Source organism: Lissotriton helveticus, chromosome 12, assembly GCF_964261635.1.
Source record: "Lissotriton helveticus chromosome 12, aLisHel1.1, whole genome shotgun sequence".
In the NCBI taxonomy this organism is placed as follows: domain Eukaryota; kingdom Metazoa; phylum Chordata; class Amphibia; order Caudata; family Salamandridae; genus Lissotriton; species Lissotriton helveticus.
This window is the reverse complement of record NC_136073.1, coordinates 199,020,084-199,031,801: the sequence shown is the minus strand read 5'-3', so window position 1 is coordinate 199,031,801 and position 11,718 is coordinate 199,020,084. Positions and strand designations below refer to the sequence as shown.

The following is an 11,718-nucleotide window of genomic DNA, read 5'->3' as shown; positions in this document are numbered from 1 at the left end:
AGACACAACTCTGTTGATCATAAGAAAGGGAGGAAAAGCATAATTGAGGTGATGAGACCAATCCTGAAGGAAAGTATCCGTAGCTAAAGCCAGAGGGTCTGGCCGCCAGCTGAAGAACTGGGGCAATTGACAGTTGAGGCGGGAAGCAAAAAGATCTATAGAAAAGGGACCCCATTTGTGAGAAAGAGACAGGAAAACGGAGGGACAAAGCTTCCAATCGCTAGAATCGTGGAGAAACCTTGAGTGCCAATTCGCCACGGAATTGAGATTCCCAGGAAGGTATTCCGCTGTTAAGGAGAAATGATGTGATAGGCAGAATTCCCACAGACTTTTCGCTAAATCCGCTAGAGGTTTGGACTTGGTCCCGCCAAGATGGTTGATATAGCGAACCGCAGAAACATTGTTCATGCAAAGGAGGATGGAACACTGGATTCTGTCTTTGAAAAGGCTTTGGATCGCAAAGGAACCTGCAAGCATCTCTAAACAGTTAATGTGCAACCTGGACTCCTCTGACGACCATGTACCTCCAGTCGAGATTGGTCCACAGCGGGCGCCCCAACCCGACAGGCTTGCATCGGATTCTAATACAATATCTGGGGCAGTGGCAAAGATAGTGCTCCCGTTCCACGCATCTAAATGGTCTATCCACCATTGAAGCTTGGTGCGGGACTCGGGGTCTAGGGCGACGAGATCTGCGTAGGCAAGGCTTTGGCGAAGATGCCTGATTTTTAGGCGTTGAAGAGCAGGGTAGTGGAGAGGACCTGGAAATATCGCCTGAATGGAGGAGGAGAGAAGACCGACGATCCTGGCCAGAGATCTGAGGGACAAGAGAGACGATTGAAGGACTGAAGCAATCTCCGCTTTGATTCTGGAAACTTTGGAGAGGGGCAGACGGAGGGAAGCGGCCACCGAGTCCACAAGGAAACCCAGGAACTCCATGTTTTGAGACAGAGTCAAGGAAGACTTCTCTGTGTTGACCAGAAAACCCAAATCTAGAAGGAGAGACTGAGTCGTCCGCAGATCGGACAGAAGAGAGAGTCTGTCGGAATTCAGGATCAGAATATCATCTAAGTAGCTTCGCTTCCCGAGTGTCTGAACTTCACCTTCGTCTTTGAGCACCAAGAGCGGGAACATGTCTTCTTCAGATGACGGAAAGATCTTCGTGGGCGGCCTGAGCTTCGACACCAACGAGCAGGACCTGGAGCAGCAGTTCTGCAAGTACGGCGCCATCTCCGAAGTGGTGGTGATCAAGGACCGCGAGACGCAGCGCTCCCGGGGCTTCGGATTCGTCACTTTTGAGAACCAGGAAGATGCGAAGGACGCGCTGAAGGGCATGGACGGCAAGACCCTCGACGGACGACAGATCCGAGTGGACCAGGCCGGCAAGTCCGACAGGAGCCGGGGCGGCTACAGAGGAGGCTACGGAGGCAGCAGCGGCGGACGGGGCTACTCCCGCGGCGGCCGAGGGCGAGGCGGAGACAGCTATGGCGGTGGCAGCCGATTTGAGTCCAGGAGCAGCGGCGGGTACGGAGGCGGTGGATACAGCGGCGGATACAGCTCCAGGGACTCTTACAGCAGCGGCGGTGGCCGAAGCAGCGGGTATGGAGGCGGCTCCTACAGAGACAGCTACGACAACTAAACGCTCGCAACGATAACAATCTTCTCGACTCAAGATCGTCCTTCCAATGGCTGTATTTATAAAGATTTTTGGAGCCTCGCTGATTCGTTGTCCCGTACCTGCTTTTTACTGTATTAATTTGTCTGCTCGTGTAAAATATGCAATGTTTTCTTAAACAGTTCTGTAAACGCACTCGGTATTTTTCTCGAGAGCAGACTTACATGGCCCAGATTACTTTACGCCTATAAACTTCTACTGTTACCTGTTGTGGATCCCGTAGACACGAGTGCATCAATGTTGCCGTTTTACAATTTATGCATAGTTAAAGGGGCCTGTTACTGCAGGTGACCGTGCTTACATTCCTACTATCAGACCTCCTATGGAAGGTCTAGTTTTTTTTTGTTTTCCCCATAAAAAGTGAATTTTTGAATTGGTTCAAAGTTGTATTCGTTCAATTTCTTGGTGGCTTCACGGAGCCTATTAAAAATCTGAAACTAAAAAAAAAAAAAAAAAAAAAAAAAAAAAAAAAAAAAAGAATATCATCTAAGTAGATGATAAGTCTGATTCCGAGAGAACGGAGAAAGGCAACCACTGGCTTCAAAAGTTTTGTGAAGCACCAGGGTGCGGAAGAAAGACCAAAGGGGAGAGAGGTAAAACAGTAGGTCACTCCTGACCATTGAAACTGAAGAAACTTCCAGTGGGACTGGTGAATAGGAACCGTGAGATAGGCGTCTTGAAGGTCCAAACGAACCATCCAATCTTTGGGACGCAGAGTGTCTCGTAAGTGGAGAATCGTCTCCATCTTGAAGTGACGATATATCACAAACTGGTTGAACCACTTTAGGTTGATGACAGGACGTAGTTTCTTGTTTTTCTTTTGGACAAGAAAAATGGAGCTTAGAAAGCCGGAAGAGTCGTATGGAAAAATCTGAATGGCCTGTTTTTGGAGTAGCGAAGAATCTCGTTTGAGATTAGAGCGGCCATATGGGAGGAGAAGATCAGGGGGGGGGGGGGAAGGAGATATGTAGAGGAGGAGAAGAGAACTCTATTAGGTAGCCTTGAACAGTGTTGAGAACCCAGGGGTCTGAACTTATGGTGCGCCATTTTGACAGAAATAATTTCAGACGGCCCCCTACAGGAGGGGAAGAAGAAAGGCTTACCTTGCTGGTTGGAGTTGGAATTGCGGTAGGATTTCTGTCCTCTACCTCTGAAGCCACGGCCACGTTGTGGGTAAAATTGAGGCTTGTATTCTTGGGAGGAGTTGAAAGAGCCTCTGGGGCCTTGGTTATAGGGAAGGCCGGAAGAGCGACCCCCGCCTCGTCCGGCCCGGCCAAAAACACGAGGGGCAAAAACCTTTTTGATAGACTGTTGCGCCTTGTCGAGAGAGGCAAAGGTCGAGACGAACCTGCTGAGGCCACGGACCAAGTTGTCGCCAAAGAGGAGACCATTGGCTTTGGGACCAGGATCCATGGGAGCGAGGTTGGCGAGTTTGGGATCCAGCTTGATCAAAAGTCCCTTACGACGTTCATGGGTAATGGCAGAGTTGGCGTTGCCTAGGAGACAGAAAGCCCATTGGGCCCACATGGAGATGTCTTCCGCAGAGAGGTCTGAACCTTCCAATCGGGCGGATTCCGCCATGTCCAGAATACGGGCCAGAGGACCCACCACATCTAGCACCTTGTCCTGACATGAGGACCACGCCTTGTCTACCCCCTTACGGGGATCTTTGCCAAACTTGGAGAAGAAGGTGACGAGGGGTTGATCAATAGAGGGAACTTGGGTGATTTTTTCGGGCAAAGAGGGTTTGGGACACTCAGATTTGAGCCTAGACCTCACAGCAGTCTCCAGAGGGAGGCGCAAACGAGCTGAAATATATTCGCTCACGTATTGTGAGGGAAGCCATTCAGTTGAATTAGGGTGCCGGATGGAGGAAGGGTCGAACATGAGGAATCATAAACGGGTTCAAACGTAAAGGAATCCGACTTAGAAAGTTTGGGAGGGGGAAGGGGGGTCGGCCACATCAAAAACATCAAATAAGTCGTCAGCATCAGCCATATCATCGTCTGTGTCCAAGACGATGGAAATAACCAATTTTTTAACTGGTGACTCTGCGTGCTTAGTCTTTTGCTTTTTCTTGCCCTTGGAACCAACAAACCCCTCCTTAATAGGAGGCCTGGGAGGCACAACGTCCTCAGTCATATGCGAGAGAGACTCGCCCATCAACAATGACGACTTTTTAGAACCATGCACAGAAGCAGAGTGGTCCACCTTACGTTTTCTGCTATCCCCCGCAGAATGGGCCAAAGCCTTGGACATAAGGCTGAGCATAGAATTCTCCATTGTTTTTGACATACGTTTCATTGAGAATTCCACAGCCTGCTCCACAGAATTAATAATAAAATTGTGCAAGTCCTTTTTAAAAGACCCATTATCCTCCTTGGAGGGAAATTCCTCTGAGGAACTGTCACGTTCCATTAAAGCTGTGGAAGCAGTGTCAAAAAATGGCCAGAAAGGGTTAATGAATCAGGGAAAGCACTGTGGGCGTGTGTGGGGCGGGCTTAAGGCAGGCGAAGGCAGGACGAGCAGTCAGACAGCAGAGGAGCACGAAGCCGGTCTGAGGCAGGAGCTCCGAAGCGTCGTGTGAACACAGCAATGAATGTGAGAAGAGGCGCGAGCAGCGCGAGGTGCAGAGCCGGGCGAAACCACCGGCAGCGAGGGAGAAAGGGAGGGGGGAACAGCTGACAGGCCGCTAGCGGTCGGGAAATGAAGCGCGTGAAGCGCGAAAGGCAAACGCGCCGCAGCGCGAGGGGATAAGACGCTGAAAAGCAAAATATACTGACAAGTAAACAAATAACCAGTCAAAGTACCACAGTAATGACAGTAAAATATAAACTGGGAGCAAAGATAAGAGAACACTTATCTGACTGCGAGCAGCAAGAAAAGAGGAAGCTGCGCAGTCGGCGTGTTCTCTTATCTGTTTACTTGGTGCTGATTGGCTAATGTCCTAACGTTTTTTCTCGTTCCCATGGCCCAGTTCTCGCCTGGCCCTCTGGGAACTGTAGTTTTTTCACTTATTTGGCTGCTATTGTAATAAATGCAAGAATAGAATGCATAATAGGAGCCTCCGGTCTTGCCATAAAATTATGCTAGAGTCACAAGTTGTATTTTATAAGTGGTGTATACATAGTGTCATGGCTGTAGATATTCTTATTTTAGTTTCAATGTTTAAATTATAGTATTGGTATTAAAGGAGGGAGGAATGTGATGTCTTAAGCATATGAGTTCCAACTTTGAATCACATGCGTAGAAGAAGAACTTGGAATGTAATGATGATATGTGTTCTGTGTCAGTTCCTCCTCCATGTGTTTTATATCAGTTGCTCCTGGCTTTCAGTGGGTGAGGTGTTTTAAAATAAACTTACACTTCAGTTACTACTTATCTTCTGTGGAAGTGCTGTTTCTAGAATTGCACATCTTTCATCTTTTTTGTTATGTTTTTGTTGAACTGTACCACAACCCCCGCTGCAAACGCACCTGCCCTCCACAAGGAATGGTTCCATCTAGTGAGTATGTGAAGAAGTTGCTAATTTTATACTGAACCATTCTTTTCATAATCTCTGTTTATTATGTGTGTGGTACCACTAGAGTGTACATTCCATTACAAGAGGAAGTATTTGTATTTAGGCAGACACATGAGTGCAAAATGGGGCAGTAAGTCAGTGAGAGAGACCTGGAGGAAGGTAAGCAAAGCCATATGGTCACTTTAGAGTAGCTGTAGGAAAGAGCATTAACTGCAACTGTCTAGGCGTCCCCACAGTGATGGTGGCTTTTGAACTACTCTTCAAATAGTTTAATGACTGGCAGTTTGCAAAACATCAGAAAGTTGATGGGGGATCTGATGGGGGCCAGAGAACAAAGCAGTTCCAAGGTTAGGGGTGTGTCCAAAAAAGCCTGTTCTCTCTTCAGCCAGAACCCATTATGGTAGCAGACAGTACACATTTCTTACTAGATGACAATTTGAGAAGCACAGAATCACTGTTTAGTGTTTTTTTCCCTTTAATATGGTGTTGGGCATGTTTACTACCAGTATTGCATTGTATTATTATAGTGTTGGTATATCGCTTGATACACACATGTAGAGGTAGCGTGCTGCACAGTGTGGGTGTGCAGTTGGAAGTGTTATTTCTTTAAGCCTATGTAGGAAATGTTTCCATGATATGGGAGAGATAGTCATGCATTCCCACACATGCATGCTCCTTTATGCAATTCTGTATTGTGAAAGCAGGAAGCGATTTCTGAGCAATGTGCAAGGGGAAATTATCCAAGCTGTGGGATTCCCAGCCAGGCCGTTTGGACTGGATTGTTGGGGCATAACCAAAGGCTGAACTGAATATGGCTAATCCCTGTCTGAAGCAGATAACTGGGCAAACAATATGGCCTGGAATGCAGCTCCAAGGCACTGGCAGTGGCTGGGACAGTTGCAAGCATTCTACCTAACAACATAGGGCCCTATTATGATGTTGGTCACAAAGCCGACTGCTTTCTAACTGACATCACAGGTTTTACTTTCAACCGGAGTCATTCAAGACAGCGTTTCCGCCATCTCGTTTAAGATGTTGGTTTCCCAAAGGCTTTCCATGTTGGGCTTTCTGACATAGAAAGCCTGTCAGAAAGTGACTTTGGGGGCCCCTAGCGGGGTTCCTTTCACCCTGCTGCTTCTGGGTGGGGGTCGAGGGGGCACCGGTGGTGCCCTTCCCTGTTAATCCCTGCACCGAATGGCAGGCACCGTGGGGTGCCTGCCACACAGTGCAGGAATTAAAAGAAACTCCTATTTCTATGTGGGAGCTTGTGTTATGGCCGGTTTACAGCCGCAGTACAAGCTCCCATAGAGAAATGGGAGTATGCGACCACACCATGTGCGGTCGCATTGTAAAAGCGGTGTTGGGACTGATGACCAGCGGTCGGTCGGTCCCGAGACCACAACAGTGTCGGGCAGCATGAGTCCGCCCGACATCGTAATGAGGCCTTTTGTGTTTCCCTCAGTACAACATTCTAAGTGGGAAGGGTTGGCCCATCCTTGGTAACCGGGTTCACTGTGCCACAGGACTCCAGCTACACCTCACCCACAAGGCCTAAGTAGTCCAGTACCAGTCTAAGGCTGTTTGTGGTCCCATTTAGAGGGGACCTGGCTTAGAAGTTCGGACTGGATTGGTAATGTTGGAGCAGGACCATGGCTGGTTTGCACATGTCTAATCTCTCTCTGAAGTGATTGGTGAGGATTGTCAAATTGGTACTGTCATGATTATCTCCTAAGAATGTTTGATTCTCTCTCTTCCCTTGCATGTATTTTAACTGACCAGTTATATCTGGTTTCTGTTGGATACAGGTACTGAAGTATAGTATTCTGGCAGCTGAGATTCTGTGACAACAATCAAAGTTCTAGTCAGTGGAATTTCTTAGCATCTCCTTGTGCCATTGGATTTCACTATTTTTAACTATGAGAAATTGACTTGTTTATTCCCCACTAGACATATAGAGGCCAGTGTCCACAAACTCATAAACCACAAAGATATCAGGAAAAAGCCACTGGTAATTCGTCAATTGGAATTTTCTATAGAGTTTGGCAGCCGCGGCCTGTGCAGGTAAGAGAAGTGGGGTGGTTGAGCTGGGTGAGGAGGGGGGATTTCTACAGACGACGATGCGGGGTAATGGATTATTTATTTAATGTTTCCTCGTTCTATGTTGAAATCCACCCACCCCCCCCCCCCACCCTGCCTCACCCACCGTCCCACTGCTCTTACCTGCACTGCCACTGCTGAGAGGTTGTGTGATTCCACTATGTTTTTCACCTCTGCCACATCAAAAGCCTCCCTTTGGATATGTGTTTCTCTGGTCATACAGTATTCCACTCACATTTCAATGTTAATTCAAGCTGCAGACCACATAGCATCATTCCGTCTCAATTGTTCTCCCTCTCAGGATCTAACTTGGAGTACCATAACAGAGCCGTCCCCACCTGCAGGCCTTCTTCTTGCTTAGACCCACCCTGTATACCCCCGCCGACATACATGGTTCACACAGTTCGGCTGGCGCCACTGGTATGACTCAACAGATCATGGCACCTACATCCACACAGATTTATCGAGGGAGGACTGTCCTCAAATCTGGCGATCTAACCTTCGACATTTAGAGGTGGAAAACATTGTGAGTCATATGTCAGGATTCTGGGTTGACAATTTATCGTCATCGCCCCGCTGCAGTTTGCTGCGGATGGAGCTAAAAATGTTTATCCTACGAGAAGTAAATAACCTGCGTCTTGTCATGCAACGGGCCAGGGCATGAAACCCCCACTTTGGAAACTTTTCCAAGCTTGCGCAGTTTGCATCGTCATCGTGACTACACTATAGACAGTCATCGCGGCCCGGGCACTTCCTGGTGTTTAAAGTCACTATTAATCTTTTGTGATGAAATCCCGCCTTCACCAAAAACATGTCTCTTGGGAAATTTTGGATGGTGACGAACAGAAAAATATATTTATTCTAACATTTCTTACAGCTATCGGTCTGTACTTGACTTTGACCTTTCTGTTCCTTCATTTCCTCTGTTTTCGTGGCTTTCTATTTTAAAACACTGTTCAGACTTCATAAAACACAAAAACGTTAATTATGACATGTCAGTGCACTCGGTATGAATTTAGGCAACAGGTTGTCCCATGATAGCAGTACAAAGGTCCAGCTCCCTGCCTGAACATGGGGTGAATAGTGAAAGGATGAGAATGGCAGAATGTAAGCAGAGAGGGCAAACAGAACAATGGCGTGAGAGATGGCAAGGTAGTGCAACGAATCAAGGGGCATATTATCTCGAACGGTGTTAAAAATTATCGCCGGTTTAGCGTCACAAAACTGCCGCTATAGCGGCGATAATGGGCTTGATAATATTCCCTTGAGAATTCCAAAAGAAGTCCATGTTCTGGTGTGAACACGGGCTTCTACTGGAATTCTTCAGGGCATATTATCAAGCCCATTATCGCCGCTTTAGCTGCAGTTTTCTGCCGCTAAACCGGCGATAATTTTAACGCCGTCCTTGATAATATGCCCCTAAATGCTCATTTGTCACCTGATCTGTAGGCCGCAATTCTGAATCCCGTCGATAACAACTCAGCCCTCCATCCTTCAACCGTCGATACATTGAATACCATTGAATCAGTTATCAGTAGCGCCCACTGATTGCAATGCTAAAATGGTGTGTGTGGTCTGAAGCTCATGATAAAAAAACAAGTTACTGTTGTTCGAGGACAGAAAGTCGTCATGTAAATATGTAGTAGCCTAAAGATAGGGAATCCAGAAAATATGAAGGTATTTAATGATAGGTAAGTATGAATTGATTATTCCTAAATGATAATTCGGGTGCCTTGACGAAGTTCGATCTTCCCTCCCTTTACGGTACAGTAAACGTGGATAGAGTTCGTTAAGAGAAAGGCATTATAAAATTTAAGGAAGGATATTATCTGCCCCTAGGAAAGAGTCAGAGAAACCCTGTTAACACCGATGGATCACCACTGTACAGGAGTATATGACAGTGCTTAAAGTCGAATAAGGGAGTTGCACTGAGAGAATGCCAAATCCACCGATTGTGAGAGCCTATACTAACTGCACCACATTTGTAACAATAATCTACCTTTGCAATGGACCAAAACCTCACCTTAAAAATAGTTAATACACTCAGTACCTCATTTATGGCATTTTGGTGTAGAGTAGTGTAGCAAGGCACTGCCGTACACTAAAGTGAAAGGGCAGGAATGCACTGAATGTAACCCCTTCCATGCTCATGACGAGCTCAGCTCGTCATGAGGCACGGTGGCCGTGTCCTCATGACGAGCTGAGCTCGTCATGACATGCGCGGCGCTCACACGCGGGGCTAATTCCCCCACGTTGCTGAGCGTTCTATACAAATGGGCGTGGTCATGACGAGCTCGGCTCATCATGAGCACAGCGCCACCATGCAGCGTGACGAGCCAAGCTCATCACAAGCACCGTGGCGCTGCGCGTGCCCCCTCCCCACAGCACCGCAGGGGAATTAGCCCCGCGGCAAAGGTGTTAAGCAATATGGTGCATTCCTGTGCTTTCTTCCTGCCCTGGCGCTGTTTCGGCTGACTATTGCCAGCATAGGCACAACGGTGAAAGGGTTCCTCTGTTGCAGGCAGGATTGTTTTTGTGCCGGAAGGAGCACCTTCCGGCACAAAAACAATCCAGAGAGGATAAATTGAGGGGAAATTAAGTTATTTCTCCTTGTTACGCCTCACCTCTGGGGGCGTACTGATTTGGTGCATCCCCCAGAATTAAATGTCTTTGCAAATCTGCGACGTGTCAAATTCCACGGATGTTGCATGGGAAAACCCACTGTAACGCCCATGGAACCCCTCTCAGGAGCAGAATAAGGTGATGCAACGATTTGTGCTGCCCCAGCAATTTGTGCTGCCTCACCTTACTCATGATTTAGGAGGCCTCTTAAAGCCACGCAGGGTGGCTTTTTGTGCCTGCATAAACTTTATGAGAGTTCTGCGAGATGCATGTACCACTTTACATGGTGCAAATTGACATAGAGCTCTCATAAATAAGCCCCTCAATTTCCACCAGGAACCTATTCTCCACCCAATCCATGCTAACTTACCAAAACCGGAACTACTGAAAGAGGCATACAGAAAAGGCTATCGGCACACAGTTAGTAATCAATCTGGACTTGTCTTTGAGAACGCAATTTATTTATTTGTTAGCATAACCACCTAACAAAGTGGCACTACACAGCTTGTCATCTACCTGTGCTCCCACCAACCGATGCTAATCAGCCAAATTGGAACTAATGTAGAAACACAAATGAAGGACGCCTAGGTCACGTTTTTGACTCACCTTTGAGAACACAAGTCCATGATCGTTTTTCAGAAAAGACCAGAAATGTATACTGCTCAGACACTTTTTGGAGGTGTTAGACCTGTTAGCCTTAGGGTGGTGTTCCCCTAAACCTTTTGCCTACTTACCTCCCATTTTGCTGGATTTTTTACTGTGATTTATAAGTAACATTTCTTTCATCCTGAGCTGAAAGTCACAATGAAAGTGAACCAATTCCATACTATGGGTTTTCTAGAGCTTTTTATGCAGCATATACACAGCTCTCAATATGGTTTACAAATGGACTTTCTGTCTAAACAGACCGATGAACCTACCTCGATTTAGCAAATTTATTAACATCCTGCACACTGCGATAAAAAGACTGGACATCAAACTCCACCCAGGAGGCGGAGAGAGGCCCAATGACACCATCTTTGTCTAACTTGTTTTATATATCATGACGGTGTAGTATCTTAATGTACTTATATAATTGTTTTAGAATTTTAAGTGCCACAAATCCTGGCCGGTTTTTTCAGGGTTCTATAGCAATGTTTATTAATTGACAAAATAAAGATTTCATTCATTCATTCATTCATTCATTACTCCAGGTGTAGCTAAATCATTGTTATATATTGCACATAATTCTAAAATGCACTGCGTAAAGACTGCTTTTGTACCAAATCATTTAATTTGTCATGCTCCTAGCTGTTAACTGGTCCTATCTCTCAAGGATAATTGTCATCCATCCTTCATTTTCCGCTAAAAGCTCTAAACACGGTGGGACTTGTCCCTACACATATTGGGGAACAAATACATGCCACATCAATCTCAATAAGGGGGGGGGGTGTCCAGGATCACCTTTTTCCCATCATCACAGGAACCTACATTGGCTCCCCATTAAAAAAAATCACTCTATCTTTAAAATTCTTTCCTTTGCCCTTAAAGCCTTACATGGCACTGGCCCTGCTTATCGAAGCACAAGGCTAAAATTCTAGCTTCCAATAGGCACCCTATGCTCAGTCAATCACATCTAAATGTCCTCCTTTGAATGGATCACCTTAAATTGGGGGATGATCTTTTTTCTATCTGGCTGCCAGCAACCGGGGTTTCTCCCCAGTATTATTTGTTCTTTATACAAATATGGCTAATGGGGAGAGGATGTGGTCCGTTGGCTAGACTGCTGACTTTGATGCTAAAAACCAGGGTTCGGGCCTTG

The 11,718-nt window shown here is 46.5% G+C and overlaps 1 pseudogene across 1 annotated transcript; it reads left to right on the top strand.

Moving 5' to 3' along the window:
• The first annotated feature begins 1,080 nt into the window (after positions 1-1,080).
• Positions 1,081-2,146, top strand: LOC144799695 (cold-inducible RNA-binding protein B pseudogene; annotated as a pseudogene). The gene has a single exon (XR_013603857.1). The product of XR_013603857.1 is annotated as a cold-inducible RNA-binding protein B pseudogene (transcript).
• Positions 2,147-11,718: the final 9,572 nt, after the last annotated feature.